The sequence below is a fragment of the Papio anubis genome, chromosome 17 (genome assembly GCF_008728515.1).
Source record: "Papio anubis isolate 15944 chromosome 17, Panubis1.0, whole genome shotgun sequence".
Lineage (NCBI taxonomy): Eukaryota > Metazoa > Chordata > Mammalia > Primates > Cercopithecidae > Papio > Papio anubis.
In genome coordinates, this window is record NC_044992.1 from 53,816,240 (window position 1) to 53,822,833 (window position 6,594).

The window sequence follows — 6,594 nt, forward strand, 5'->3', positions numbered from 1 at the left end:
GGATGTGGTGGTGCATGCCTGTAGTCCTAGCTATTTGGGAGGCTGAGGTGGGAAGGTCACTTGAGCCTAAAGAATTCAAGGCTACAGTGTTATGATCATGCCACTGCATTGCACTCCAGCCTGGGAGACAGAGCAAGACCCTGAGACCCTGTCTCAAAAAACAAAATAAAAAATCCTCACTAAATTGAACATGACATCAACAGTCAATAGCCATTCCCCTTCTCCTTTGCTAATAAAATTCCAGTTTCTTTGTGTTCCATCCCAGGACCATGATTTATCTAAAGTGGTCATTCTGGGTCAATAAGTTTGGCTAAAAATAAGTAATATCGAAATTGGTCACAGCAAACCTATTCTTTTTTTTACTTTTTTTTTTTTTTTTTTTGAGACGAAGTCTCTCTCTGTTGCTCAGGTTGGAGTGCAGCGGCATGATCTTGGCTCACTGCAACTTCTGTCGCCCAGGTTCAAGCAATTCTCTGCCTCAGCCTCCCGAGTAGCTGGGATTACAGGTGCCTGCCACCAAGCCTGGCTAATTTTTGTATTTTTAGTAGAGATAGGGTTTCACCATCTTGGCCAGGCTGGTCTTGAACTCCTGACCTCGCATTCTACCCGCCTTGGCCTCCTAAAGTGCTGGATCTGTCACTCAGGCTGGAGTGCAATGGTGCAATCACAGCTCACTGCAGCCTCAACCTCCCCAGGCTCAGATGATTCTCCCACCTTAGCCTCCCAATTAGCTGGCATTAAAGGCACGTGCCACCATGCCCAGCTAATTTTTCTATATTTTTTGTAGAGACGGGGCACCGCTTATCGCTTCTCAGCCTTTTGGCTAAGATCAAGTGAGACAGGGCACCCCTACGTTGCCCAGGCTGGTCTTGAACTCCTGGCTTCAAAGGATCCTCCTGCTTCAGCCTCCCAAAGCACTGGGTCTATTATTCCCTTTTGTATTCAAACTTAATTCTGCATTTTCAAGGCCTTGAATTTTCAAGTACAGTTTTTTCTTTCCCTGAACTTAATCTTCAGCTCCTCTCACCTCTTGGGAGGGTAGGGGGTGGGGAAGATAAGTCCCAACCCTCTAATCCTGCCTTGCTCTTGGGCTGCCAGCCTGCATCCTGAAGCTACCTAGGGAATGCCGGCTACCAGTCAATTTGTTTGCATACAAAAATATATCACTTTGGAATTTCTGGGTGTATATGAAGAAATGAGGTCAAAGACCAAATGTATATATTTCACTGTATCACACTTACACACTTTTGTTTACTGTTTCCCTTCTCCTACTGGATTATAAACCTTTGAGGGTGGGGACTGTGAGTTATTTATCTTTATATTCCCAGTGTCAAGGGTGTGTAGCTATAATGGGAATGAATCTCAAAGTTTCTTGACTAAATGACAAGAAGAATCATAGTTGCATGAACTAAATTCATTATTCTCAGTCCTTAAGGTAAATGAATATATTGATATTATGTATTTGCTTACTCTTTTTTGCAAGAGGAGAGGGAGAAAGAGGAGGGAGGGAGGGAGGGAAGGAAGGAAGGAAGGAAGGAAGGAAGGAAGGAAGGAAGGAAGGAAGGAGAAAAGAGAAAAAGGAAAGACAGAAAAGAAACAAAAAGAGAGAGAAAGAAGGAAGGGAGAGGGAAGGAAGGAAAAGAGGAAGGAAGGAAGGAAGAAAGGAAGGAAGGAGGAAAGAGAGAAAAGAAAGACAGAAAAGAAAGAAAAAGAGAGAGAAAGAAGGAAGGGAGAGGGAAGGAAGGAAAAGAGGAAGGAAGGAAGGAAGAAAGGAAGGAAGGAGGAAAGAGAGAAAAGAAAGACAGAAAAGAAAGAAAAAGAGAGAGAAAGAAGGAAGGGAGAGGGAAGGAAGGAAAAGAGGAAGGGAGGAAGGGAAGGGAAGAAAAGAAAGAAGGAAGGAAGGAAAGAAAGAAAGAAAGAGAAGAGAAGAAAAGAAAAGGAGGGAGGAAGGAGGGAGGGAAGGAGGGAAGAAAGGGAAAGAAGGAGGGAGGGAGGGAAATGAAGGGAAGAAAGAAAGAAGAAAAGGAGGGAGGAAAGGAGGGAGGGAAGGAAGGAAGAAAGGGGAGGGAGGGACATGAAAGAAGGAAGGAAGGAAAGAAAGAAAGAAAAGAGAGGGAGGGAGGGAGGAAGGAAGAAAGGAATGAAGAAGAAAGAAAAAAGAAAAGAAAGGAAGAAAGAAGGAAGAAAAGAAAAGAAAAGAGAGGGAGGGAGGGAGGCAGGCAAGCAGGCAGGCAGGAAGGAAGAGAGGGAGGGAGGCAAGGGAGGAAGAAAGGGAAAGAAGGAGGGAGGGAGGGAAATGAGAGAAAGAAAGAAAATAAAGAAAATAAAAATTTAAAAACCGTAAGGTTAAAGTAAACCCTTTTTCTTCATACAGATTAAACACACGACTTCAAATTACAGCTTTGCTTCTTAATAGCTTGGTGATGTAGGACAAGTTGTGTAACCTCTCTGTGCCTCAGTTTCCTCATTTATAAAATAGGGCAATAATAATATCTACCACATAAGGTTATTGTGAGGATTAAATGTGAAATGCTGATCACAAATACCTAGCAGCCCAATAGATACTCACTGTAATAATTATTATTTTTATAATTTCTGCAAAAGTAGGGTGATGATTATTGAGTTAACCTAAGGCAGATTTTCTTTTATTTACTTTTATTTCTTCCTGTTTCCTTTCTTTTTCTTGTTCACTTTAAAGAATTAAAAAGAAAATCAAGTCCAACATTTTGGAATAAAAATTTCTATCAAAATGAATTTATTCATTTTATTGACATACAAATAAAATGTCATTTATTAAATGTCTAGTAAATTTCAAACATCATGCCAGGCACAGGGATGACAATGACAATAAGATGTGGTCTCTGCCCTCAAGGAGCTGATAGTCCAGGAGACTGACAATAGACAGGTGATTACATGCAATGTAACAAAGGCTGTGATGTCATACAAGAAGACAAATGGGAGTATGTGATGGGAGTATGGTTTTGACTAGTTCCTCTTCTTAGATTTAACCCTTTTTCTTTGGCTATAAAGCAAAAGAATTGGTCCTATTTTTTTCTTAACTGTGCAAATTAAACCATAAATTCTAACAACTTTATAAAGATAAAAGGCAAGCGGTCAGATGCAGTGGCTCACGCCTATAATCCTAACACTTTGGGGGGCCAAGGCGGGTGGATAACCTGAGGTCAGGAGTTCGAGACCAGCCTGGCCAACATCACGAAACCCCGTCTCTACTAAAAATACAAAAATTAGCTGGGTGTGGTGGCGGGCACCTGTAATCCCAGCTACTCAGGAGGCTGAGGCAGGAGAATCACTTGAACCTGGGAGGCGGAGGTTGCATTGAGCTGAGATGGAGCCATTACTCTCCAGCCTGGGCTACAGAGCAAGACTGTCTCAAAACAAAAACAAAAACAAAAACAAAAACAAAAACAAAAACAAAACAAAAGATGAGGAACTTGAATTATGGACGAGCAACTTGAATTATGGCGGACACTAGAAATAGTGTTTCCTACACAGTCAGGGCTTCCTACCAACATAGTCACTTCTAGGGTTTTTGACCTGAAAAGTTCTGTGGCATATTTTTTCTTTGCTATCCACTTTTTTTTTTTTTTCTATTTTTTCACCTCTTTCTCTCCTCTACTTTATCTTCTAGAGACCTAGGGAGTTCCCAAAGAAATAATGCTTTACAGAGTCTAATGGTGATTTATTAGGTAAAAACAGAAAATGATTTTTTTTTTTTAACCTACAAGTTGCATACCAGAAAATGAATATAAACTTTTTATGCAGTTTCACACATTGAAAATGCAGGTTATTTTAATTCCATTGCATTTTTCAGAATTCTCAATCGCAATCCTCTGACAACTGTTGAAGATCCGTATCTCTTTAAATTGCCGGCATTAAAATATCTGTAAGTACTATAGTACTTTCATGAGTCATGAGATGATTTATGCTCTTTTAAAATTTTTCATCAAAGATTAAGTATTTTGCATTTAGGCTAAAATGTCATAATATAAATTTTAACTGAGTTATTGAAAAAAATTATTGGCAAAGAAAAGTATTAAGAAAGGATGTGTAATGGTCAAGACAGCCAGCAGGGAAAGAGAACAGTGTTGAAGAACCTGTATAGATTTGGAACATGTAGACACATAGAGGAATATTACTTAACCAAGAAAGTAAAGAGGAATAGGTGTCCATTATTCTAAAAAGGAAGAAAAGAGTAAATAATCAAGATGAGTGAGTGCAATATGAAAATGAGAATTAGGATAATAGTAAAAAAAAACCAGTGTAAGATCTACTCTTGAATATCATTAATTTGATGATGGAAATCAACTTAAATTTCTTTAATAAGAGCTCTCTGAAATTTTGCAGCAAATAAACTGTTGAACTGGCTTGTTTTATAGGGAAGCCAAAATTGAAGTAATCACATGTCCTTGAAATATCTTCTTAAGTACAGAATTTTTTACTGGAGTTTATATCATGAATGTTTCGGCTTTCTTCTTCAGAGACATGGGAGCAACACAAGTTCCACTTACAACACTTAAGAACGTTCTCATGATGACTGTTGAACTGGAAAAACTGTAAGTTATTTTTTTCTTAGATTCATTTTCATGTAGTTGCATCTTTAGGTTTGTTTTATTATTTTCTTAAGTCAGGTTTATTGAGATTTAATTTTCATATACTAACATTCACCCTTTTTAAGTGTACAGTTTGATGAAATGTATAGTTACATAATCACCACCACATTCCCAATATAAAGTATTTCTGTCACCTCAAAAAGGCTCCTCGTGTCCCTTTGTAGTCAATCTCCTCCCCTCACCATCAGCCCCTGTTAGCTACTAATCTGATTTCTGTTCCTATACTTTTGCCTTTTCCAGAATGTCTTATAAATGAAATCATACAGCATGTCGCCTCTTGTGTTTAGCTTACTTCACTTAGCTTTTTTTTTTTTTTTTTTTGAGATGGAGTCTCACTCTGTCACCCAGGCTGCAGTGCAGCGGCATGACCTAGGCTCACTGCAACCTCCGCCTCCCAGGTTCAAGTGATTCTCCTGCCTCAGCCTCCCGAGTAGCTGGGATTACAGGCGCATGCCACCACGCCAGCTAATTTTTGTATTTTTAGTAGAGACGAGATTTCACCATGTTGGCCAGGCTGGTTTCGAACTCCCGACCTCAAGGGATCTGCCCGCCTCGGCCTCCCAAAGTGGTAGGATTACAGATGTGATCCACCTCGCCTGGCCTTGCTCAGCATATTAATTTTTGAAATTCTGCTACCATCCATGTTGTTGCACCTATCACTACGGCTGGCCCTCCGTATCTGCAGGTTCCTCATCTATGGATTCAACTAACCATGGATGGAGAATATTTGGAAAAAATAAAATATATAAAATAATAATATGACAATAAAAACAGTAGAAAATTTAAAATACAGTATAACTATTTACATACCATTTACGCTGTATTACGTATTTAAAGTTTACCTGAGGCTATATACAAACATTATGTCATTTCATATAAAATACTTCAGCATCTGTGGACTTTGGTATCTGCAGGGGGTCCTGGAGCCAATCCCCTGCAGACACCGAGGGACAGCTGTTCACTCCTTTTTATTGCTGAGTAGTGTTCCAGTTGTGTGGAAACCCCATCTCTACTAAAAATACACAAATTAGCCAGGTGTGGTGGCCCACGCCTGTAATCCTAGCTTCTCTGGAGGCTGAGACACGAGACGTGCTTGAATCTGGGAGGTGAAGTTTGCAGAGTCTCCTCTAAACTTGCTGTCCTCCCTCCACTGCCACCTGGCACACTCCTTCCCAGCACTGGCCTCTTCATAGGCAAATTTAAGGAGCACCTTTCAGTCCTTGTCTTGCTTGACTTGGCCCTGATGTTTGAAATTCTTGATGAATCCTTCTTCTGGAAATGCACTCTTTCTATGCTTCCAGGAAATCTTTTTCTTGGTTCTCCAGACAACTTCTTAGACTCCTTGACCAATTCCTTCTTATTGCCAACAATGGAAACAAACCAGCCCTACCTAACCAAAGCACATTAAAACTCATTGGAAAGATACAGGGGAGGAGGCGCCCACTAAACCACTAGAGACAGGAGGTGGGGAGCTGTAGGACCAGGTTTGGGAATCTGCAAGAATCAAGACCAGAGCCCCTGAAATAGCAAGAAGCTGGAAGCACAGCAACTGTCAGCGCCTCTGATTGCTTGTTTGTTTGTTTGTTTGAGATGACTCTTACTCTGTTGCCCAGGCTGGAGTGCAGTGGCACGATCTCGGCTCACTGCAACCTCTACCTCCTGGGTTCAAGCAATTCTCCTGCCTCAGCCTCCCGAGTAACTGGGACTACAGGCGCCCGCCACCATGCCCGACTAGTTCTTTATATTTTTAATAGAGATGTGGTTTCACCATATCGGTCAGGGTGGTCTTGAACTTCTGACCCTAGGTGATCCACTTGCCTTGGCCTCCCAAAGTGCTGGGATTACAGGCGTGAGCCACCATGCCTGGCCAGTTTTTGTATATTTAGTAGAGACTGGTTTTGCCATGTTGGCCAGGCTGATCTCAAACTCCTGACCTCAAGTGACCCATCCACCTCCGCCTCCC

At 41.0% G+C, this 6,594-nt stretch overlaps 1 long non-coding RNA gene across 1 annotated transcript; it reads left to right on the forward strand.

Annotated features, from left to right (window-relative positions):
* Positions 1–1,357: 1,357 nt before the first annotated feature.
* On the forward strand, positions 1,358–4,901 carry LOC108582494. Its single transcript, XR_001896110.3, has 3 exons — positions 1,358–1,435; positions 3,833–3,904; positions 4,500–4,901. It is a non-coding gene; the product is annotated as an uncharacterized LOC108582494 (long non-coding RNA).
* The last annotated feature ends 1,693 nt before the right edge of the window (positions 4,902–6,594 follow it).